We start from the raw sequence: 25,095 nt of genomic DNA on the forward strand, positions 1-25,095 counted from the left end.
CAAGTTCCGTTAACAGGTTTCAGACTTAGCAGAAAACAGAGCATGGCAGAAACAGTAATATGAAGGCATCTTGGTGAGCTTGATTCACTCATCACAAAGCAATGCATGACAAAACAAGCATACGTACAGCAAGAAGGTATGTTTATGAAGTTATCCATGGCAAGAGCAAATACATAGCATGAATGGATCAACTACAACAACCTTGGCAAAATTGAATAACACGTAAACAATCTGCCAGAAATATTTTATAGCAAAAGTAGAGCAAGATTCAGTCATGTTATGGCACTCCATAATTGCAAAAAGGGGCATGGATGGATAGAGCACAAATATATCTACAAAAATATTTACTGAACATACTCAAAATAAGCATGGATCTCTCTGTAGCCACATGGATACATAGCAATAAAATAACAGCAGTCACAGACTTGGCAAAATTACCAAGTCCCTGAAATCAGAAACATCACGAAGCCTAGTTTGCATGCTTGTGCTAGTCACCACATAGATCACAAAAATACATGGCATACACCTCTGTAAAGATGGCATGGCATACATCAAAACACATGTAGAGCTCATGCCCATAAGATGCACACATCAAATGCAACAAAAATAACAAATCCTCATGTTCTGATAAGTAACAGCAGTTAACAACATATAACACTCTTGCACCAGAGATTTGGGCATCAAGATGGACTCAAATGAACATGGCACAATGGAAAAAAAATGAAGAGCATCTAGAGTTGAACATTTCGATATATTACATGCACGAAACGTAGCTATATGCAGAGAGTTATGATGTGATGAACATGAGCACATATTGTAAGAAATCTAGGACTTAGAGAAATTCGGGGGGGGGGGGAGAAAGTCAACGCACTGTGGATCCAGATCGGATCGGGTCGCCGGACTTGAGGCTCGCCGGAGAAAGGGACGGCGCGGCGGCCGGCGTCGGAGGACCTTGGGAGGAGGCGGAGGAGAGGAGCCGCGGGAGGAGCTCGGGGAGACGCGCACGGGACCGCGGGCGGCGGCGTCGTCCTCGGGCGCGGGCGGCGGCGACGGCGGAGCGGCGGGCGGCGACGCGCCGAGGCGGCGGGGCGGCGCGGGAACGGGCGACGGGCGGCGGGCGGAGGCGACGTGGGCCGCGGGGGCCGGCCACGGGCCTCGCGGGCTCGGCGGCGGCGCGGTGTACGGCGGCCACGTGGCGCGCTGTGAGAGGCCGAGCGTGGCGGCGGGTTTTTGTCCGGCGGCGCGGAGGAGCGGGCTACGGTTTTGGGGATCCGGAATTTCGGAGGGGGAAGGTGTTTTATAGGTAGAGGGAGCTAGGAGACTCCAAATGGAGCACGGTTTTCGCCCACACGATCGTGATCGAACGACCTAGAGCATGGAAGTGACTTAGATGGGTTTTGGGCTGTTTGGGGGTTTTTTTTGCTGCAACACACAAAAGGACTTTGCGGTTACCCAGTTAACCGTTGGAGTACCAAACGACCTCCAAATGGAACGAAACTTGACAGGTGGTCTACCGGTGGTATACCAAGGCCACTTGGCAAGACTTGGTCAATTTGGGGAACGTTCAACACTCGCTCATGAAAAGAAACAAGAGGGGTGCGCCGGAGGAGGTGGGAGTGTCGGATTGCAAAACGAACAACGGGAAAAATGCTCGGATGCAAAAGACGAACACGTATGCAAATGCAATGCACATGATGACATGATATGAGATGCATGCCATGAAAAAAATGAAAAAACGAAAACGAAACCCAACCACGGAGGGAAAATCATAACACATAGCCGAAAATGGCAAGAGTTGGACTTACAAATATGGAAAGTTACATCCAGGGTGTTACAGAAAGCCCGGGATCCGGGTGAGTCGCGCCCTACGCCATCTCCTAGTGGCGTCCATGGGGTAGGTGGACGCTGCGCTAGGCCGGCCATGGGAAGGTGGACGGCGGCACTAAGTGGAGGCCTACCCTAGCATACCGCGGTGGCGCTGCAGGATTGGAGGAACGAAGAAGGAAGAAGGGAACGACCGAACGATATGGGCTCTGTGTTGTCTGTGGGTTATCCCACTTCTCATACCCAGGTTACGCGCGCGTCCACGAACATGAATTATGTGGGATTTTAAATGGGCGCCGTGGACGGCCCGTGTCCACTTGCAGCCTGAGCAGGGCAGCAACCAGTGGCGTTTTGGCGTCCCCATCTCGCTGGGCACCCGGCCCCACACGCCACCGCTGGAGGTATCGTCGCAGGAGAAGCGCGCACCCCGCGACCGTCGTCGGCGCGTGGTCACCAATGAATAATGATGAAGCATGCGCTGTTCAGGGGCTCATAATGTGCACGATCGCGTCGACCAGTAGCGCGCAGCCGGCGACACCGTAGCAGGGGGCTCCATCATTTACTTGCGCCACTCCATCGGCTGCTCGTACGCGCACGTCGACACCCGTGGCTTCGCCCCCGCCGCGGGCTTCTTGAGTTTCATCGTGAGTCGGTAGGAGCGGCAAGCCATGCACGGGCTCGACGTTGTGGTGGTTGAGGCGTTTTCACCATGCAGTATGCGGAGGCTAAGCTGCTGCATGTGGGGCCGCTCAGTGCTAACGTGGCAGCTATTTATTTAGTCAAAGTAATCAATCCCACTCTCCCAATGCCACATCATCAAATCCACTCCTAAAAATGCCTAAAGGTCGAAAATGACCGGGATCGGTGTGGTCAGGGTGACTTCAAGGATTTGAACTTCAGGGTTCATTTGTGTCACCCTTTACAATCTTAAGGTTTAAACTAGACTTCACTCGACGGAGGCCCATCTATTAGTGGGTGGCGGTGGGTGCCCTACGTGTGCTGTTTTTCTAACAGAAAACACCCTCGTATTTTATTAAATTACACAGGAAAGCCCTTAAATACAGTCACAAACAGATGGGCCTCACTGGTTAGTGAACAATACAAATTAATTTTGGAATGAAAAATAATATATCGCGCATATGTCATGCATGTGTGGCGAGACCCATCTGTCAGTGGGTTGGCACCCTCCTGCTGTCTTGCATGTCTAAGGCTGCCCGTAATGGGGAGTATCAGCCCGTAATGGAGAGTATCATATACTTGTATCATGATGCATATGATACTACTCTTGTAATGCATAGTACCATAAGTTAGTATCTTAGATTGCATTATTAATTGTCATGCATGACATAAAGTAGTACAACATTTACTATGATACAGTATAATGATAGGCTACCACATGCTCTCTTTCCCATTTAATTGTGTGCCACATCACCAAAAAAATCTAGTTGGCGTGCATGATACTCCATCCTTTCCGGCTTAGAGCACGGTTAATAGTACATCCAGCTGCTGGCTATATGATGTTGCCACGTCAACTATAGCCATGCTTATAGCAGGCAAGTATAATAGTTAGATGTAAAAAGTACTACTTCATTGATACATGGCCCACCTCTCTCTCACAAAGTCCCTAGGAGCACATGCTACAGCCGACTGTTAGAGCATGGCTAATAGTATAGCCAACAATAGGCTATATGAAGTTGCCACATCATCTATAGCCAACCTAATAGCCAACATGTATAATAGCTATTTACAAAGTAATACTACTTCACTAATGGATGGCCCACCTTACAATCTCACAATGTTTCTTGGAGCACGTGCTGCAGCCGACTCTTAATCTACAGCCCGCTTCCCTTCTCCCTTCTCTCTCCTTTTTAATCCTTACAACCTGCTGACTGTACCTTATTATACTTGCTCTTAGTTTGTAGCCCGCTTGTATTCTCTCTCTTCCAAGTCAGCAAAAATATACTATTTTAAGTTTTATAGCCCGCCTATGTCACCTTATTATACTTGCTCTTATAGGGCTTAAATCCGAAATCGCATGAGCCAAGGTAGATGGTGAGTGGAGGAATGTATCTCGTAGTTTACAAAATTACTCAAATTTTAATCTGTATTAATTACAGTGTATGCATGGATGACCACTAAACGAGTAGGAATGGTTACATGCATTGGTTGATTTCTTTTAATCTTTGCATGCATCAATTTAATGCACCTTAAAATGGGAACATGTGGTGGAAAGAAGTGAAAATAAGACTTATAATATGAAAAACCCAAGAAAATAAGATGAGCCAAATAAACCGAAAAGGAGGCAGTACCATATATGACTAGACCTGCAGTGCGCCTTGGCGCAGTTTGCCGAGTCCTAACGTTTGGGCTAAGCCTGTGTGTCAGGTATACTATAATTGTGGGGCAAGCATAGCATGTTTTGTAATAACTTGATTTATCTGCCCATGACAAAGTAGAAGTATTTAGTCAATTCAAAAGCAACATGGCATAACACAACAAAATACAACCAGGTTACATTAATTTCAGTACTAAAATCAAGCACATAATATAGCAGAAGCAGCTACAGTTGTAGTTGCAGTGAGATCAATATTGAGAAGGCATCCAACAGTTTTCATGCAACATAATTTCCAAAGCAAGGCATTTCTACAAAAGGCGAATGGTCAAACAGAAGTCAATTGCAACGGCTTGGTTCCTAGCGTTGACTGATCATCATTGGCAAATCACCTGTGTAAGAAAGGCATCATTGTTTATCGGAAACAATTATTTACTAATAACTATTTAGCAGAATGACAAATAGGTAAGACATACATGTGCAAAGATCTCATGCTCTCATGCTTGAGCCTGTCTTTTTTGATAAAAGACACCCCCGAGTCAATCAGCTCACCAAGCGGTAGCCCAAGAGCGAGCTTGTCCTTCTCTCCCATTCCTTGAGCATCAATACTGGCACAACCATAAATTCAGGACCAGAAGATGATAGCTCAAGAATATATAGTACGTGTGCTATGCCACGCTGTTTAACCTACAGGGAGCACAACAAACCTTCAAATATAATTTTTCTGTACAACATCAACAATAATAGTGTTAGTGGAAGCAAACAAAATGGACATTTCAGATACTACAGACTACAACCACCAAGAATGTACATCGTATTCACCCAAAAAAACTAAGTGGAATGTTTTGGCAAGAAAGTGTACTTGACCAGGCGATTCCACGGTACACTCCAAGCACACATGCTAATTGCTAAGCTACAAATCATATGGTTTTAACAACCATGTCCATCAAGGAAAAAAGGACACATTCTAGCATGTTATGGCTCGCAAGTGGCACAAGTGTAGAACATTAAGACAGTTATAAACAACATGTAGTTCACTACACCGAAGAGCAGAGAGGCCGGGGAGGAGTATCAATTACCGCCTTGTGCAAATTCTTGATGAGCGCCAATGGCTTCTGCTTCAGCCCCCTCTGGAACCTACAACAACACCAAAGCATAGCACTTTCTTTCAGACAGATGCCTTCGCCTAGTTCAAAAGATAGCATAGAAAAACCATATAAATTAGGGATTGGTTCGTAGCAGGACCAATCTGCTGTGCCACAAAGAAACATATAAATCAGTTATCCATATAAAATAGGTGGCAAATGAATAAGAACTGTAGCCCTCTGTTCAAAAGATAGCATGATACACCAAAATCAAATCATAGCAGTAGTCCAAGATAACTGATTCATATGGTTCTTCAATGGCATATAATGGTGTAAACCATATAAATTAGGCAGCAAATAAGTAAGAACAATAGACCTTTGTTCTAGCGAAATTAGGGAGCTCATTGAGGCATGGTGCTGCACTGCTGCTGAAGCGGTTGCGAAGGTGCCTAGTCAAAGAAAGGACACAACCAAGCAACACGCAGGTATATAAAATGTAAAAACAACTAACCACATGATATAAGCAAGCTACAATAAATAAACTCTTCTAAGGGCTACACGAGTCAATCGACAACTCCTAGATACTTCTTAATTAATGCAGTAAAACGACTCGACATCATGCTCCTATTTTTACATGAATTGTAGCAATGGCATATGATCAACAGGGAGAAATAACAACTCATGGAGGCAGACCACAGCAGATTGAGACCAGGAGTTCCACCTCAGCCCATAATAAGTAATAGAAAACCAGAAGAAACAATTATGTTCCTTTGAATTGCCTCTTTATAAAGAATGTTTCTATTGTTTCTAGGAAGTATGTTGTCATCAAGTTTCTTGTTGGACTGGCTAATTTTGATATCTACCAATGATGCATATCATTTTAGAAGACTAATTATCTTACCTTGGATCTATAAATGGAAGTTGGCGCTATTAGCATACTGCAATTTACTTCCACCCCCTCCACATTATCTTTCCCATTGAGCGATGCCGAGAACAATTCTCTGACCCTGCAATCGGAGAACATTTTGAAAGCAAATTATTTACTAATCACTAACCAGTAGTAAAGTTAGCAAGAACAATTAGTTCATGACCTAATGCAATATATCAACATAATTTCTTAACTGATAATACGAAGAAATGAAAACCTGATTTGGAGCGTACACACATGCAAGAATTATAAACCAGGAAGGCGAGTTCAGTAAACTGTAAGAATGCAATTCACACTTATTTCCTTGAAAGAAGAAAGAACAAAGCATGATCTTCCTTTGGAAAGTGTATCCTGTAGCACCATTTACCTATGAATTAGAAAGCTGAAGATAATCAAGTAAAACAGATGCACAACTCACCACTATCATGAGCAAGGTCCATGTCGCTGGACTCAGAAAAATACAATGCCATTCTTTGTAGCACAAAGATCTACACAGGAAAAATACATGAGCAGATCCTTCTATCAAAGGTCACAGAAAACAACAATCTGAACTCAATATGTTAGTTAGAAAATGTCTTCGTAGAACATATTTAGAACATCCATGTGCAGTAAAAAGGAACTTGACCTTGCCGCAACCATCTCTGAACCTGACACTGCAGTCTGAACCAAGGAATAGCAGGGGTGTTACAACCATGGCCTCACCTACATGGATTTAAAAAGTAACACTTCCATCCAGCTAACTATCATGGCATTGGCATATACAACATGTTCAACTTTTTACTTGATTAACTAACAAACATCAGGATCTACCAAACCGTTGACCTGAGTTTTGGTGCTTCCATGGACCAGCCAGTGAACAATCAAACATGGAGGAAGGGGCAGAGAGAGCAGAAGCATCTAATGTACCTACACGGTACAGAGACACATTTTCTTACCCGGTGGAGGGGAGTGGAGTACATGGACGAAAGAAGGTGGCCATGCAAGGAGAGGACGGCGCCCGTGTTGCGAACGACTCGGTATCCTCTCGTCTCTACGACTGACGCTCCACCTGCCGAGTCCCGAGGCGCGACGACGGCGCCCTGGACACCTCGGTCTGGCCGTCGTTCTTCCAGCTCCGATCCTCTGCTGGAATTTTGTCTATTTTTGGCTTGCCCAATAGCAGTTTCAGAGTTCCTAATAAATCCTAGAGGCCCACACAACCCATTCGTGCAAGCCAATAGGTGGAACCAAAGTTTAGTTCCATATTGCTAGTTTGGTGGGAATTGGACCTCCTTATAAGGTAGGTTGTTTCCCCACATGTATGAGCATGAGAACAAGAGGGACATTCCCACGCGCTCCTCCTCCGCCGCCCGCCTCGTCACGCCACGGGTTGCGGGAATGAGCCGAGCCGATAAAGTCGTTAATCATGTTTGCAACAATAGTGAATCAAATGTGTGGCATTCACGTCTTTTTCATGTTAACTTCGGTTGCATGTCGCGACTAGCCAAATTGAATACCACTAGAGCTCATACATTCAGATCTTTGTGAAATGAATGGTGTTTTGACAAAAGGTGGAAAGAAGTATTTTATGATGTTAATTGATGACTCCACTAGATACCGCCATGTGTATCTTCTAAAATCTAAGGATGAGGCTTTGAACTATTTCAAGATCTATAAAGCTGAAGCAGAAAACCAACTTGATCGAAAGATCAAGAGGCTTAGGTCCGATCGTGGTGGAGAGTATTTCTCAAATGATTTTGATTCCTTTTGTGTGGAACATGTATAATCCATGAGAGGACGCCTCCCTATTCACCTCAGCCAAATGGGGTGGCCGAAAGAAAGAACCGTACTCTACCTGATTTGGTTAACGCCATGTTAGACACATCGGGTCTCTCCAAGCATGGTGGGAGGGGGGCGATATTGACTGCATGTCATGTCCTAAGCTGAGTTCCCACAAAGAACAAAGAGATAACTCCATTCGAGGAATGGGAGAAGCAAAGGTTAAAGCTCTCTTATCTATGAACCTGGGGTTGCTTGGCGAAAGTCAATGTGCCAATTCCAAAAAAGCGCAAGCTGGGACCAAAAAATGCGGATTGTGTTTTCTTGGGATATGCTTTTCATAGCATAGGCTATAGATTCTTGGTTGTAAAATCAGAGGTATCTGACATGCATGTGGGTGCAATCATGGAGTCAAATGATGCGACTTTCTTTGAAGATATCTTTCCCATAAAAGATATGGCTAGCTCATCAAATCAGGAGATGCCTAGTGCATCAATTCAGGAATTGGTTACAATTACTGAACCAGCCACTTCGATGGAACACTTTGGAAATCCTATGGAGAACATTGAAGTTCGTACTAGGAGCAAGAGATAGAGGACTGCAAAGTCCTTTGGTGATGATTTTCTTGTGTATCTCATACATGACACTCCCAGTTCTATTTCAGAGGCCTATGCATCTGAAGATGCTGGCTACTGGAAGGAAGCGGTCCGTAGTGAGATGGATTCCATCTTGGCAAATGGAACCACTACAAAAAATACACTTCCGTCATGATACGTGTTTGTCACAGTAGGTCATGTTTTCTATCATGCATGTACATTCATGACGATTTTATGACAGAATCAAGATAGTCATACCTATGCTGTCGTAGAAGTGTTCCATGACATTACCAAAATTTTCAACACAGAAGTGTTCACTTCCATGATGATAAATGCCGCGTCATGGAAGTGCTTTCGTCAAGGGTGACTGACACGTGGCATCCACCGTAATGGGTCGCCGTTAAGCTATCGGGTCCGGTTTTGGATCCAATAACCCGCTAACAGCCAGGACTAATGCCAATTTTCCACATGTAAAATTCTCATTGGCCGACGGAACCACGTGTCAGCTCCGCGTTGGCACAGGTGTCACTCATCCAATGGGTGAGATGCACCTATAATATGTTGACACATGGACCAGCCCAAAAGTGGCCCATAAAGATTAAATGGGCCGGCCCAACTAAAGGCCCACAAGATTTTGCGGACCATAATGGGCCGGCCCAGCTAAAGGCCCATGAGATTTTGCCGACCATAATGGGCCGGCTCAGCTAAAGGCCCACCAGATTTTGAGGACACTAGTGGGCCGGCCCGTTAACACGCTGCCTTGTTTTGGGCCAAATGTCGACCCATATTTGATCCAGTCCATTAACAGCCTGCCATGTTCCGGGCCTAATAAAGGCCCATATGAGATCTGGCCCGTTAAAAGCCTACCATGTTCTGGGCCAAATTACGGCCTAGATCAGATCCGGCCCTTTAAGAGGCTTTGGGCTAAATTATGGCCCATATCAGATTCGTCCCGTCAACTGGACGCTATGCTTTTGGTCCCACTTGCTAAAGGCCCATTTAGTAATTCAGCCTGATATTAGTTTTGGTCTGTTAAAGGCCTGTTTAACATTTCAGCCCTATATTTATTTCGGCCTATTAAAATCCCGTCATATAGTTGGGCCTAACTACGGCCCGGTTTCTATCCGGCCTGCTCACAACCGATAGTCTGATTGGGCCAAACAAGGACCGAGACAATTTTGGCCTGTTAACGGCCCGTGATGTGATTGGCACAATCATGGGCCGGGGTCTATTTCGGCCTGCTGTCGGCCCGTGAGCTGTTCGACACATTTCAGGCCCAACCTACTTTTCAGCCTACTAAAAGCCCATTGAGTTTTCTTGCGAAAATAGGGCTGGCGGTTTACTCGGCCTATTAAAGGCCCGAATCTACTAGTGGGCCAGTTTACATTTAGGCCCGTTAACGGACAAAGATGACTGGGCCCATGATGCGGATCATACATAGTGATTTGCATGACGGCCCAATTATGTTCCGTAATTTTATGGTTTGGTCGGTTTACTGCGAAGACAGGATATATATACAGTAAAATAACTGCAGCATCGTGAATAAGAAAAAACCTAGACTATACAATAAAGAAATTATGGCATATTACATCCAGTGGGCATCAAAGTTTGGCACTATGATAATAAAGCATAAGCAGACAACAGATTACATACACTGGGCATCAAAGATCGCCACCAGTGCAAATAAACACGCCGACAAAACAATATACAAAACCGACAACACTTCAATAGAGTTCAAGAAAGGTTAGCACTGCTCGGGAGCTGCAGCGCAAGCAGCTGAGCAAGCTGAGGAGACTGCGCTTGTTTGACACTTATATCCTCCTCACTCTGAAAGATAAACAAGCAAACAGATGACAGGTTTTGCACATATAAGTATCAGTGCTGACAATTCATCACATTTCTTACTGACGAATAAAGTGACACAGTTTAAAATAGCATTAACACAATATGGTATTGTTCAGGTTAAGACATGACAGGAAATGACATTGTGAAGGAGTTGGCAGCTTCACGACACCACTGGATTACAGATCAAGAACTCATAAGTATCAATGGTTAGTGTGCTGTCAATTTATCCCATTTTAGATTGGCAAATAAAGAGACAGTTTAAATAATAGTAGAATGATATGACATTGTTCATAGTTAAGACATTGCAGAATATGACATTGTGCTGTAGTGGGTAGGTTCACCACACCACTGGATTACACATCAAGAACAGAAGCATACATGCAGTGCAAAAGAAGATCACTTGCTCTGTATAGTTTAATTTACATGGTATGAAGAAGGAACTTGGTTGTACAACTGAAAACTTAAATTGAGAAGGAAAAACTTTTGTTTATGAACTACATAATGAACTTTAAACATGCAATTTGATGAAACACCAAAAATAAACAGCTGTTGCAGTCATGCCTAACCAAATATACAGAACAAAGTTTGAAGGCTTGAGAAGGACAAAATAACATTATTGGTAAAGACAGGCTCTATAAAGCCCTTGTCCATGCTGATGGGGGGGGGGGGGAATTCAAGAAGTTCACCACATAATCTTCTTCATAAGAATTGCCTTTATTCTACATTTTGTTAAAAGTAAATATAGATGTGATAATATAAGAAAAAATGGAGAATATTTAAGATAAGATGAAGAGTGATGCTACATAACCAAGTAGATATAAATGTAAGTACAGCGATACAGGCAAAAGGTACAGCCAAGAGCAATGCAGAGCTAAACCTCTTCAGTACCATCGGTGTTATCCAACCTTATGGTAAGAGTAAATATAGATTTGATGTGTAGAAAATGGAGGGCAAAGGAAAATAAGCTGCAGAGTGATGGTACATGAACAACTAGCTGTCAATATAAGTACACTGATAATGGACAACAGGTACTTACAAGAACAATGCAGAGCTAAAAATTTCATTGGCATTGGATATATTCTACACTAATGTAACCATTCATACAGATCAGATAATTTGGAGTGAACAATTGATAAGCAAGCTATCATGCATACTGCTGTCACATAATGAACCAGGTATAAATGGAAGTATAGTGATATAGGACAACATGTACTAACAAGAGCAAAGCAGTGGGCTACATATTTGCGATATCCTTTCGTCCTTTTCAAACCAGAATTCTTCTTCGAGCAGATTTCCTGCAAAAGAGATCCGTAAGGCACATGCGGAAAAGTAGAAGTTCAAATTGTCATGTGATATCGTAGACAGTACCTCATCCTGGGAACGAGACCAGTGCATAACAAGGTTTTTCCACTCAATGTCTTCTAAATTTAGCACAGGAGACTTCACCGGAAATTCGTTTATAGACTTGCCATCAAAGTGTGATTTCCTCAGGTAACACCGATACTGCTGCAATGCTTCCTTGAAAAGCGCAAGCAAGCTTTGCTCGTCATGACTATCCAGATTGACCCTCGCCTACTTACAACAATGTAATGTAAATCATTGATGTGTTCAATCAGCAGAAAACAGGAAAATAATCACCATGAATAATAGCACTTACACGTAAGTGGGACAGGAAGATGTGAAAATGGTGTTTGTCTTCACTATAATCTTCCCATGATGGGAATATATGCATGTAGTCCCTAACAACAGTGAAAGCATTGTATTTTAAACTGGGAATAACTGAATGGGGTTCCAATCTGCAGGAATTGCCGTCTCTGCAGTTGGGATAGGTCTTCGGCCGATGGATTTGTTGTACTTTTTGCTGGAGTGGGATTTTTCTGTGGTACGGCTAGTGCTATGGCAACTAAAATCGGCATACCTTTTGCTGGAGTGCAGGTCCTGTGTGGTGGGGCTAGTGGTGTGGCCAGTGAAGTATGGGTACAGTCTGCTGGAGTCGGTCCTACGTTTTGTGTCACTGGTTGTAGAGCCAATATAAGTGGGGTGTTATCTGATTTCTCCGGCACCACCACGTTTTTCAAGGACTTTGCTGGTGCTCCTTCAGGTTCGGCAATCACCCTCTTCCTTTTTTATGTCTGATGCACAAGAACATCATTTGAGTGAAAAAACATGGTATGATGACGGATGGAATGTGTATTGATAATGGATGGGCATGGCATGTGACATATATGATGAGTAAACTAAGCAGATGGCGGTGCAACAAAGTAGAAGAAATGCAAGACAACTTATGCAAGATACGTGCAATCAATAAAACCTTGCCAAATTAGAACAGGAACCTTGATGAGTGAACATGACAGGCCATCTGCCTTTGACTCCTCGAGGTCAGAAGTCATTAGGATCATATTCTGAACAAGAATCTACAGGTGGGGAGCATATGAGTTTCATTGCATCCAGAATGGCACTCAATGCCTTGGTTCCAATTTTGTAAGTCGTTGCAGTGTTCCACAATATTCTTCTGATGCGCGGATTCTGATATTCACTGTGATTACGTATAATATCTGAGAAGCATGAAAACATAAATAGTAGTGAGATTATCTTTGTAATGCAGAGGATATTCTAATATAGGGGCGCCCCTGTAAACCCTTGTGTGCTATCACTGGATTCTGATGAGAGAGCCCATGTGTGTTATAATATGGTGCGTGCATTAATATAGTCTGGCACAAGTACACAAAAAAATAGGCTCCAGAAGTAAGGATAGTTGGCAGATGATAGGTCCATAATATACTGTACAGAGAGTTTATTGCCAAACCATGATAGCAAGAGCACACAGCAACCAGGCAGATCATAGTGTACATAAAAGGGGTACATCATAACCAGGATATATAAATCGGGAAAGTGGAACTGGCTGGAAAATATGATGTTGTACTGCCGCTACTAATTGAAAGCCTATCGATCACGTACAGGCCAACTCTATCAGTTGTTGACTGCAGATGTCCCTGCTCCCCTTCCTGACAAGGAACATACTGTATGTACTAAATATAGAATAACAAAAGTGGAACATGTTGCAGAACAGAAGAGGAAGCATATTCTTGAGGTTTCGCTTCATTGCATACAATATTGGTTTCCCACTCATGATGAATCACAGCGCCCAATGAAACACAATTCCCATCTCTCTATATGTGGCCACATGCATTTGGAAAATCAAGTGGGAGCATTACCTGACCAATTAAATGTGTGTCTGTTAACTAATATCAGTATCAATATCACAATTCGTATTTGAAGAAGTAAGCTTTGGACTTATGATTGGTGTGTTGCTTAGCTTCAAGAGTGGACTGCTGCTAGTGCGACACAAAGCACCTACATAGATCATAGTGTAGATATAACGGGAAAACCGTAAGCATCACAAGTAAAATCAGCACAGTGGAACTTGCTGGAATATATGTGCTAGTATTGCCGGTACGGCTAGAAAGGCTTCAGATACCAGCTCTCTTCAACTGAAGGTGCGGTACTGTTAATATCAGTGTAACTCTCAAAGGCGACACAGCTCCCCGCATTTCCTTGCTAACTTATAGGATTCAAGTGGGCAGGCCACTACGATTCCTATTCCTATGTTTACAAAATCCTACGAATCAAAGAGGACCGAAGAGTTCAAAGTGTCCATCACAACCGACCATATAGACCTCTACACTGCAAATGTCCCCGCTCATCTTCACTACAAGGAACATACTGTACTACTATCATACTCCCTCCATTCCAAAAGATAAGTCTTTGTAGAGATTTCCACTATGGATCACATATATATGTATAAAGATACATTTTAGAGTGTAGATTCACTCATTTTGCTCCATATGTAGTCCATGGTGGAATCGATGCAAAGACTTGTATTTAGGAATGGAGAGAATACTTATTAAAGAAGAACGGACGAGGAACATGCTAAAGAAGAGCAAGCAGATTTTGGATAATAAAATGTTCGTTGTGTAGTGCCCAGACATGATGAACCAGAGCGCATTAAGAATGCAACTGTCGGGGAAAACGACACCTATGGGATCCCGAGGACCCCTTCTACGGTTGGCGGGGGTGAAGAGCTGTGCAAAGAGCAGGTCTAGCGATCAGCGCGAGGGGATTTTTTACCCAGGTTCGGGCCGCAAATGATGCGTAAAACCCTAGTCCTGCTTGTCTGTGTTTAACTTGTGTTCTTTAGTTCTTGGACTAGCTATTATGTGTGCCCAGTGCAAAAAGTCCAAATCCTTCCACAGTACGCCTCAGGCCTCCTTTTATATGTCAAAGGGGTCGCCACAGTGGCACACAGGAGGTGGAAAGTATCTACGGTGTACAAGTTTATCGCCTGACATCGTAGGACAAACGCATTTAATGCGCTGCCTACGTGCCCTCTTGCTTTATCGGGGACGACAACAGAGCTCGTCCCGTCCGTCGCCGCCTCGCCTCGCTTCGACGCGCGTCCAAGCTGACGAGGCATGCAGCGCCATGCTGGCTGGCTGGTCGCTATGCTGGTGCAGTGACATGGTCTTCATGAAGATCTGCATGCCACCACGTAGGTGCTTGACTAGTTGGCCTAGAAGCTGCATGCTGCCACGCAGGTGCTTGTCTAGTTGGCGGGCTGGTTGCCGCGTCAGAACGGCCGCGGGGCAGCGAAACTTAGGCAGGTGCGGGCCTGGCCGTGGCCCCGTAGATGCCCCCGGCAAGGGTCTTGCCGGGGTCTCGCGGCCGTCCCCGACAAGGATCTTGCCGGGGGTCTTCGGCCATCCCCGACAAGGATCTTGCTGGGGATCTTCGTCTTCTGGTTCTTATGTAGACTCGCAGGCCTTTGGTCTTCACAAAGATCTGCATGCCACCACGCAGGCGCCCCTGAGTCTTGGTCTCGACGTTGTCGATGGTGTCAGAACTCTTAGGCTCAAGGGTGGTGGCCTTGCTGGTGTTGGGCAAGTCGCCCCGGCAAGACTCTTGCCGGGGCTATGTAGGCCGCCCCGGCAAGGGTGTTGCCGGGGGAAGTCCATCTTGCCCCTCTGCTCTTCATGCCTCTAGCTTGAGTGCTGCCTCGGCAGTCTCGTACCTTTCCTTCCTCTGCCCCGCCAAGCATGGCCGCAGGTGTGGCTACGACTGCCCGTGCACAAGTAAAGGGGTACAGAAAGGCCCCTACTTTTGTACACTGACAGGAGCCCCTGGGCCTGGGCCACATATAAGCGCGAAGCGTTGTTGGGTCAGGCCCAGAACGGTGCGCGGGCATGCGTGGCAGAGTTTTAACCACGGTAATTTCTTCGCCAGTTGCGCTTCCCCATGTTCACATTGAGTGCGTGACGTGGGGTCCGTGTGTGGAACGGTCACAACACGCTTGCATCACCTCGCGGTGAATAGTAAAGAGGCGGCCCGCGTCTTCCCCTTAAAAAAGAGGAAGCTGCAGGGGCGATGCTCATTCACAGAGCGGACTCGGGTCATGGCCTTCATGGCGCCAGCGCCCCATGATCACGAGGCGGGAAACGGTCGCCCCACATGTGTTCTTAATTCCGGCTCGCCTGCCATGTGTCCCCCATGCCTCAGGGAGGGTAGGTGGCGGATACGGAGGGCACGGGCCTTAACGCCGAGGCGGGAAGCCGGGTGTTGCTGATTGGAGCTGCGGGTCGGTCCTGATTCCCTGCACCTCTGGCGGCCGGATTGGTCGAGTGGGGCGGCCGCCCTTAGGTTGGGGGGTCGAGCCCCGGCCCTGCCCCTTTATAAAAAGGGGAGAGGGATAGCGTCCTTCTGCATTCATCTCCTTACTGCTTGGTCCCTTTCTTCCACCCACCATGGCGAGAGGGCGCGTCGGTGCTCCAATGGCGGCGACGAGGGCTTCTGCTCGACAGCGTGTCCCCCCTCCTCCGGAGCTCATGGCAGCAGAGCCCGCTGTGAGAGGAAGAGGGAGGGGCAAGGTCGAGGCCTCCGTGGCGCTCGGGGGAGAGGAGGACGGGGCGACGCACCGGTCGTGCTCCCGCTAGCGGCTCTTCCCCCAATGGAGGGCCATGTCGGAGACCAGCCCCGCGAGTTCTTCATCAGGCTATACAAGCCAGTGTGCGGTCACCTCCGCCTCCCCACCCCGTTTGCTCTGGTAATGGAGCTTGACCAGCCACAGGCCTTGAGGCTGCATATGAGGGGCTGTGGGAACGGCGACACTCGGGTCGAAGTTGACTTCCCCGCCCCTCACATCATGTACCTCCGTCGTGGGTGGAAGACCTTTGCCCGCGCCCATAGCCTGTCGGAGGGGCACGTTCTCTAGTTCAAATTAATGGAGAACGGCCTGCTTTCCGTCAAGGTCTTCGGGCGCTCGGGAACCCACTTAGGGTGCTGCGCGGAGAGCTCCACCGACAACGAAACCTCCTCCTAGAGCGGCAGTGATGAGGAGGACAGCGACAGCGACGACAATGGTAGCGGGCGGAGGACGCCTATTCCGGCTGACCATTGGCTGCAGCACCATCATCTGCATCGCCTTCCTCCCTCGGCCACGCGCCTTGCCGAGGGCCATCCTCGCCATGCTCTCCATCGGCGTGTTCCCCGTCGCCTCTTCTTTGCCTTCACCTGCCGCACCTGGTTGGAAAGGGGCAAGAACGGAGATCACGAGGCACTTATCTTTGTTTTATCTTGTAGGCACTTGCCAAGTCTTAATTTCCAAATAATGTAATCTCTCGAGCCCATGCCTGTGTCCTGTAACATTCATACTTGTATCAACATGTCAATGAAAAAGACCAGCCTTGCCGGGAACCCGTGCATGTACACGTCCATGCAGAGGCGAAATGCCTCTTTAATGCAAATAAACGAGTTCTCCCAGCAAGCTATCCTGCCGGTGCCCTCTGTGCCTGCCGGAGAATCACATCTGTCGGGTTACAGACAAAGGATCCAACTCCTTGTCAATCTCCTTTTAGTAAAGGCTACTGCGACCATTCTGACCGAAGCAACGTTCGGGTCCGGGATGGGAGCACCTGAGTTTAAAAGAGAGAGGCGAGGTTTTCTAATGCACAAGTCATAGGTTACGAACATGAATGGGCAAGAGGTGAACTGTATCTGTTTGGTTTGCCGGGGATCGCCGTGCCGGGCAGTCTTCCCAACTTCTTGCCGAAGCCGGGTCCTTGGCGTAATCGAGCGTCCTTGCCACGACTGGAAAGAAGAGAGGACCTGAGCATGGAACCTTGGTGGTCCATTAACATTTGTTGGAATCAAAAAGCAGTACAATATCCTGGACAAGCATGAATATACGTATACACATAAACATGGAAATCGACGGGAAACTGTACATACTAAAGGTTTTTTTTGACTGCGCATAGATTCTGCGCCTGGCTTTGTACATAGAGTTACATGCCTTGCTGGCAAGGCTAGTACAAAAGGGGGTTGCCGGGGCTCCCGGCAACCGCGCCTTAGGGGTAAAACTTGCGAAGATGTTCGATATTCCACCGGAATGCCATCTTCGGTCTCTAGGCGGACTGCGCCGGGCCTGGTGACTCGTATTACCCGATAAGGGCCTTCCCACTTTGGCATCAACTTGTTTGAACTCCTGGCGGATTGGATTTGCCGAAGAACAACGTCGCCTTCCTCAAGGCTTCGGGCGTGAACCTTGCGGCTATGGTAGCGGCGCAAGGCTTGCTGGTAGCGAGCAGCTCGCACAGCAGCCTGAAGACGATCTTCCTCAAGGAGCGTCACATCATCTTGGTGCAACTGCTCTAGCTCAAGCTCATCATAAGCGAGCACTCGAGGTGACCCGTATATGAGTTTCATGGGGAGAACTGCTTCTGCCCCGTATACCAGGCAAAGGGTGTCTTGCCAGTGGCTCGATTTGGTGTCGTTCTGATCGACCAAAGAACCATTGGCAACTCATCAATCCAGCGCCTTCCGCACTTGTGTAGCCTGTCAAAAGTTCTGGTCTTGAGGCCTCGCACACTTCTGCATTCGCCCTCTCAGCCTGGCCGTTACTTCTGGGATGAGCAACAGAAGCAAAACAAAGCTTGCCGCTGAGGTCTTGGATGTACTGCATGAAGGCGCGGCTCATGAACTGCATGCCGTTGTCGGTGATGACTCTATTTGGCACACCAAAACGACAGACTAGTCCTTTGAATAACTTGACGGCTGATTGTGCTGTCACCTTTCTCACCGGCTCCACTTACGGCCCCTTTGTGAACTTGTTGATCGCGACGTACAAGTACTCAAAGCCCCCGACAGGACAGGGAAAGGGGCCCAGTATGTCGAGCCCCCAAACCGAAAATGTCCAGGAAAGAGGGATTGTCTGAAGAGCTTGGGCTGGTTGATGAAGCTTCTTTGAATAGAACTGGCACGCTTTACACTTGGTTACTAGTGCAGTTGCATCCTGGAGAGCGGTGGACCAGAAGAAACCTTGCCAGAACGCTGTGCCAGCAAGGGCTCTTGATCCTATGTGGGAGCCACACATGCCTCCATGTATCTCTGCCAACAGCTCCAGTCCGTCCTCCTAAGGAATGCAATTCAATTTCACGCCGTTCGGTCTCCTTCTGTATAGGGCATCATCCACAAACTGGTACATGCTGGACCGACGGGCTACTTTCTCTACCTCTTCCTGTTCCTCAGGGAGTTCCCCTGTTTGGAGGAAACGGACGGTGCGCTGTGCCCATGCCAGAGCCTGGGGCTCGACGGCAAGGACTAAAGGCACATCTTCGGCCGTAGGGGCAGCTGCCTCTACGTTCAGGGCTTGAGGCCCTGCCGGAGGTTGCTGCTCCCGCAAGCTTGGGGTACTCGGCAACTTCCTTGCCAGCGGCTCCTAGGAGCTCAGCGGGAAAGTAATTGCCGGGGCCTGCCTTCCTTCGCTTGTTCTGTCGCGCTGATGGCTCAACGGATGGCTGGGTTAATTGAAGCACAAAGGTACATGGTTCCATAGGTAACTTGAGGCCAGCGCATTTCGACAAGTCGTCGGCAATGCTGTTCTCTGCTCGGGGAACATGCTCTGCTTGTAAACCATCAAAACGCTCCTCTAACTTCCTCACTTCATCCACATAGGCCTCCATCAACGGGCTCTGGTAATCCTTGTTAACTTGCTTGACGACAAACTACAAATCACCCCTGATGATGAGCTTCCTGATTTCGAGGTCTGCCTTGATCCTGAGACCAGTAAGCAATCCCGCGTACTCTGAGTGTTGTTCATTGATTTTTCCCGGGGAAAGTGCATCTGGATTACGTATTTGAGGCGCTCTCCGGTGGGTGCAACGAGTAGCACGCCGGCACCAGCACCTTGCAACGAGAAAGCTCCATCAAAGTACATAATCCAATCACAGCTCGTCTCCTTGCCGGGAAGGGTGGTTTCTTGAATTTCTTCGTCGGGTGTTGAGGTCCATTCTGCTATGAACTCTGCCAAGGCTCAGCTCTTGATTGTTGAAGTACTTTCAAACTTGAGGCCAAAGCTTGATAGCTCCAACGCCCACTCCACAATCCTCCCGGTTGCATCCGGGTTGTGCAAGATTTGTTGCAAAGGGAGGCAGGTGACGACGGTGATCTCATGCGCTTGGAAATAGTGACACAGCTTTCTCGAGGCCATAAGGAGGCCGCAAAGTAGTTTATGTATACCAGAATATCTTGATCTAGCCCCCTGCAAGAGGGAATTGACGAAATAAACCGGGTGCTTCATCACCTTCTTCTTCTATTCGACTTCGCCCACTTCCGCAGACTCTGTGTTGCCAAGATCGGGCTTTGCAGGGGGTTCCGCTTTGCCGGCATCAGGCCCTACCGGGGAGTGCTCTGGCTCATCATCTGACGGCTTCGCCACTGCTTCTTCCTCAAATTCTCTCTGTGCCACTAGCGCAACACTGACCACTTGATTCGTCGCCGCTAGATATAGCAGCAACAGCTCTTGCGGCTTAGGCGCGACTAGTATTGGCGTGGAGGAGAGGTACCTCTTCAAATCTTGCAGCGCTGCCTCTGCCTCCGGAGTCCATTTCATTAGACCCGCCTTTATCAAGACTTTGAAAAAGGGGAGCGCGCGCTCAACAGATTTGGAGATGAACCTACTTAGAGCAGCAACGCAGCCGGCGAGCCTACAGACGTCCTTAACTCGTCTTGGCGCCTCAATCTGCTCAATCGTTTGATCTTGTCGGGATTTGCTTCGATTCCGCGTTGAGACACAAAGAACCCAAGAAGTTCGACGGATGGGACGCCGAACACGCACTTCTCTGGGTTGAGCTTGAGGTTGATCTTGCGCAGGTTTGCAAATGTTTCCTCCAGATCCTGCACGAGCATGGCCTTGTCCTTGGTTTTGACCACTATATCATCCATATAAGCTTCCATATTGCTATGCAGCTGGGGCTCAAAACCAATTTGGACTGCTCGGGCAAATGTCGAACTAGCGCTTTTCAAGCCGAAAGGCATCCGCACAAAACAGTAGGTACCACATGGGGTGATGAACGCAGTCTTTTCTTCGCCTTCCTGCATCATGAAGATCTGGTGGTATCCTGAGTAGGCGTCGAGGAATGACAGCAGGTCACACCCGCCAGTGGAGTCCACTATCTAGTCAATGCGTGGCAGAGGGAAAGGATCCTTTGGACAGGCTTTATTGATATCTGTATAGTCAATACACAGCCTCCATTTCCCATTTGCCTTACACACTACCACTGGATTGGCCAACCACGTGGGGTGGAGCACTCCTCTGACCAAGCCTGCCGCCTCCAACTTCCTGATCTCCTCGATGATGAACTCTTGTCGCTCCAAAGCTTGCTTCCTGACCTTCTGCTTGACGGGCCGCGCATGGGGATAGACAGCAAGGTGGTGCTCAATCACCTCCCTGGGAACGCCGGGGATGTCGGATGCTTGCCATGCAAACACGTTGACATTCGCCCGCAGGAAGGCGACGAGCGCGCTTTCCTATTTGCTGTCAAGGGTGGAGCTTATGGTAAAAGCTCCACCCGTGCCATCCTCCCTGACGGGCACCTTCTTGGTTCTGGTGGGGCCGCCTTGGACCTCTTGCTCCCACTAGCAGAGCTCTCTGGCACGTCCCCAACGGGAACGCGGCGCTCCGAAGAGGCGCGTTTGCCGAAGGGGGTGCAGGAGTCCTTGCCGGGGTTAGAAGTCTTGCCGGAAGGGACCTTGCCGGCAGGGGCAGAGGCCTTGCCGGTTTTCTTCCCTCCCGGGGTCTCAGCGGTAGGAGCAAGTGCCTTGGCAGCAGCTGCTGCAACTGCCTCCCAGTAGAGTTGGTCGGCGCAGATGACCGCGTCTTTCTTGTCGGAGGGACGGTGATGATGCTCATTGGCCTGGGCATCTTCAATGTGTTGTAGGCGTAATGTGATGCCTCCATAAACTTGGCCAGCGCTGGGCGACCGAGAATCCCATTATAGGGCAAAGGGATCTTGGCAACATCAAAAACAATCTTCTCCGTCCTATGGTTCAGCTCGCCCCCAAATGTAACGGGAAACGTGATCTTACCCTTCGGCTGACTCCTCCCCGGGTTGACGCCTTGAAACGTGCTCGTCTCCTCGAGATCTCCATCGGGGATTTGCAGCCTCTTGATCACAGTGGATGAGATCAAGTTCAGACCGGCCCCACCGTCGACTAGCATTTTCGTCACCTTGAGGTTGCATATTGTTGGCGAAACCAACAACGGCAAACACCCGACCGTCGTTGTGTGGTCAGGGTGATCCTCGGTGTCGAAAATGATAGGCGTGCTGGACCACTTCAGTGGCCTCTGGGCGTCGAACGATGGCTTCGCCGCTATGACTTCACGCGCCCAGTGTTTCAGTTGGCGGTGAGAGGTGTGCAATGAGGCGCCACCGTCGACGCACATGGCCTCCATAGCTTTCTGGAACTCATGTTCTCTGGACTCATCGTCCTCATCATGATCATCGTCTCCCTCTTTCTTGTCGCTGCCCCGAGCGGGCCTCTCTTGTTGATTATCTTGGCCGCGGCGACCTCCTCAGCTGCCATGCTTCTTGCCGGACGCCTCAGCACCATCCTGGCCCTTCTCCTTATCGCACCTCTTATACTCAACTTTCTGCTTCTCTGCAAGCAGCTCAACCTGCCGGCAATTCTGGAGGTTATGGCCCTTGGTGCGATGGATCATGCAGTACTGCTTGTCGGAGCCTCCTGGCTTGTCGGTAGCCGCCAAGGCCCGGCAGGCGGCGCACCCGGCAACTTCCTTGCCAGGGTCGTCAACCTTGGCCTTCTTGGTGGCGCCGGGGTCACCGGATCCCTCGACGGCAAGCACGGCCTTGCCCTTATGATCCCTATTGCGGCATCGGCCCTTCTTTGCCGGGGCGACGGCGTCTTCATCTGTGGAGTCGGTTTCCGCACCGGCATCTTCGCCGGGGTACTTCCTCCCTTTTCAGCCCGAGCATGTCTATCGACCAGAACATAAAGCTCGGCTACATCCCTAACCTTGTTCATCACCAGCTCCTCACGCATCTTGCGGTTGTGCACATTCTGATGGAAGGCACTGATGAGGGCGGCGGGATGAACATCTGGGATGTTGTGCTGCACACGGCTGAACCTTTGTATGTACTTGCGCAAGGTTTCACCGTCCTTCTGAGGATGACATGCAAATCACTTGCCTGGCCAGGAGCTTGGTGGCCCCCGGTAAAGGCGCCAACAAACTCGTGGCACAGATCCGACCAAGAAGAAATGGAATCCACTGGCAGGTGCATCAACCATGACATGACATTGGGCTTAAGTGCCAACGGGAAGTAGTTGGCAAGCACCTTGTTGTCGTGAGCCCCGGCGGCTTGCATCGCGATAGTGTAGATGCTAAGGAACTTCGACGTTGAGTCTTGCCGTTGTACTTTTCTCCGACCTCGGGCTTGAATGTGTGGTGGGTGGGCCACTGGAATTGCTGCAGCTCACGGGTAAAGGCTGGACAACCCACCTCGTATGGTAAGTCGCCGGAAGCCCCCAGCGCTGGGCAGTCCATAGTGGGCCCCACATGCCTATCTGACTGATGGCGCGCTTCCCGCCGCCGCTTGATGGTGGTCCGAGCGTCTTCCTGGGCTCGCTCCTGAAGTACTTGATGTTGGTCGCAGTGGGCTCGCGGGTCGGACGACGCTGTGGAAACGTTGTCACAGGTGTCGGCCCGACGAGCCGGCGGGTGCTGTTGTTCGCGTGGGGGAGGAGAGTGCACCGTGGTCGCAGCGTCTCCGGTCCTTCCACCACCGGCGTGCACCGGCTCGACAGAGCGCTGGCACGAGGGTACCACTGGTCGCGGTTCATCTTTATTGGCGAAACTGATGAGGCTCTGAATGGTGGCTCTCCACTCGTTGAGCTTCTCTGTAGCAGGAGGAAAGTCGAGGAGCAGTTGCACGCGCGCCAACGCTTCCGCTGGCGTGGGTGGCGGCGAAAGCTGCGTGGACCGTGACGCGCTCCGACTTCTAACCATGTAAGAAGGAGCTCTATCACGGTCTCGCGGTCGTGCGCCATTTCCACCAGCGTCTGGGCGCGCATGCTGGCCCGGTGCCTCTCGAGAGTGACGCAAAGGATCTTCCCGCGGCGGCGCCTGGGGGCACCGAAATCGCGGGGTTGCTCGTTATGCGCGGCCTGGGAAGACCGCGGCGCGTGTGCCGGCTGGGGCGTCCTGGAGGTCGCCGCGCCGCCCGTGGGCAGCACGGCTCCGCCCCTGGACCCAACAGTGTGTGGCTCGTCATCTTGGGCATGAACGACGCCGCTCGCCTGGCTCCGATTGCCAGAGTGTCGTGGATGCTCGCGGGCCACGCCTCCACCACCATCCGCGGCTGCCCCGTCGCCCGCCCGTGCTGGTGCGGGCGGTTCGGCTCTAGATGAACCGATCGCTGTGATCCCCTTCTTCTTGGGGTCCATGGCGATGAAGAAGCGATGTGCTAACTTCTAGACCAGATTTTCACAGTCTCACGCCCCCTACCTGGCGCGCCAAAGATGTCGGGGAAAACGACACCTATGGGATCCCGAGGACCCCTTCTACGGTTGGCGGGGGTGAAGAGTTGTGCAAAGAGCATGTCTAGTGATCAGCGCGAGGGGATTTTTACCCAGGTTCGGGCCGCAAATGATGCGTAAAACCCTAGTCCTGGTTGTCTGTGTTTAACTTGTGTTCTTCAGTTCTTGGACTAGCTACTATGCGTGCCCAGTCCAAAAAGTCCGAATCCTTCCATAGTACGCCTCGGGCCTCCTTTTATATGTCAAAGGGGTCGCCACAGTGGCACACAAGAGGTGGAAAGTATCTACAGTGTACAAGTTTATCGCCTGACATCATAGGACAAATGCATTTAATGCGCTGCCTACGTGCCCTCTTGCTTTATCGGGGACGGCAGCAGAGCTCGTCCCGTCCGTCGCCGCCTCGCCTTGCTTCGACGCGCGTCCAAGCTGACGAGGCATGCAACACCATGCTGGCTGGCTGGTCGCTGTGCTGGTGCAGTGACAGGGTCTTCACGAAGATCTGCATGCCACCACGCAGGTGCTTGACTAGTTGGCCTAGAAGCTGCATGCTGCCTGCTACCTCTTGAGCACTGCGTTGGTTTTCCCTTGAAGAGGAAAGGGTGATGCAGTAAAGCAGCATAAGTATTTCCCTCAGTTTTTGAGAACCAAGGTATCAATCTAGTAGGAGGCCACGCATGAGTCCCTCGCACCTACACAAAAAAATAAATCCTCGCAACCAACGCTATAAGGGGTTGTCAATCCCTACACGGTCACTTACGAGAGTGAGATCTGATAGATATGATAAGATAATATTTTTGGTATTTTTATGATAAAGATGCAAAGTAAAATAGAAAGCAATAAAAA

The sequence above is a fragment of the Triticum aestivum genome, chromosome 6D (assembly GCF_018294505.1).
Source record: "Triticum aestivum cultivar Chinese Spring chromosome 6D, IWGSC CS RefSeq v2.1, whole genome shotgun sequence".
Lineage (NCBI taxonomy): Eukaryota > Viridiplantae > Streptophyta > Magnoliopsida > Poales > Poaceae > Triticum > Triticum aestivum.